Consider the following 1,013-nt stretch of genomic DNA (forward strand, 5'->3'; position numbering starts at 1 on the left):
AGATAGAGAGAGAGAGAGAGAGAGAGAGAGAGAGAGAGAGAGAGAGAGAGAGAGAGAAAGAGAGAGATAGAGAGAGAGAGAGAGAGAGAGAGAGAGAGAGAGAGAGAGAGAGGAGAAGTAGGTCGTGTATCGGAAAGATGGAATGAGCAGTATATATTTTTAGACAACGCATTTAAAGCTTGATCAATTACCGGACAGACATCCAATTCAAACCTTTTTCACAGCCCGAGCTCTCAAAAGCAAAGAGAGAGAAGAATGAGAGTGTGTTTTCCGCTTGAAGCAGAGGTTGCAGAAGTATCAATATCGCAGCACAGCAGCCTATTATGTACCACAATGCTAGAAGTTCCTGCAGGCAAAGGGTGTGTTGCCGTTGAATAGCTTGCACATCACAGGTTGCAATGGCAGAGAGCGTCACGTGGTGTGAGTCATATCTTGGGCTTTTGATGTATACTGCTTGAGACATGAATTATTTAATGAATAGTAACGTCTTTTTTTTATGGTTGATTTCTTACCGTCTAGGATTTCTAACGAGTAAATCGGAGGGTTACTTTAGAAAATCATAACACAGGCATCGCTGTTGTTTGAGATTGAAGGGGCTATATATGATAAATATGTAGAAGCAAAAGGGATATGCTATTTCCCTTCCCCCTAACCCCCCCAACCCCCCTCTCTCTCTGATAGACCCTCCCCCTCTCTCCCAGCACAGTGTGACCTGTGGTTGCGACATTATGTTGAAAAGTAATAATAATAAGATATAAAATATACAATTTCGACATCGACATTGACTTGTCACCCCCCACCCCCCTTACTAACCCCAGTCCCTTGTTTCCCTTGCCAACCCTTTCTTCACTTCCCCCTTCCATCCCACTTTCTCTCCCTTCCTTCGTTTCTATATTTTGTTATCGTCATTTGCTCTGCCTATCTATATGTTAATCCGCGATCTACTGCAGGTCCCAGTAGCGTGTGCCAGGAAATAAAATACTAAAAATGCCTGTTTCTGGCGTTTTATAGCG

The sequence above is a fragment of the Penaeus vannamei genome, chromosome 40 (genome assembly GCF_042767895.1).
Source record: "Penaeus vannamei isolate JL-2024 chromosome 40, ASM4276789v1, whole genome shotgun sequence".
Taxonomy (NCBI): domain Eukaryota; kingdom Metazoa; phylum Arthropoda; class Malacostraca; order Decapoda; family Penaeidae; genus Penaeus; species Penaeus vannamei.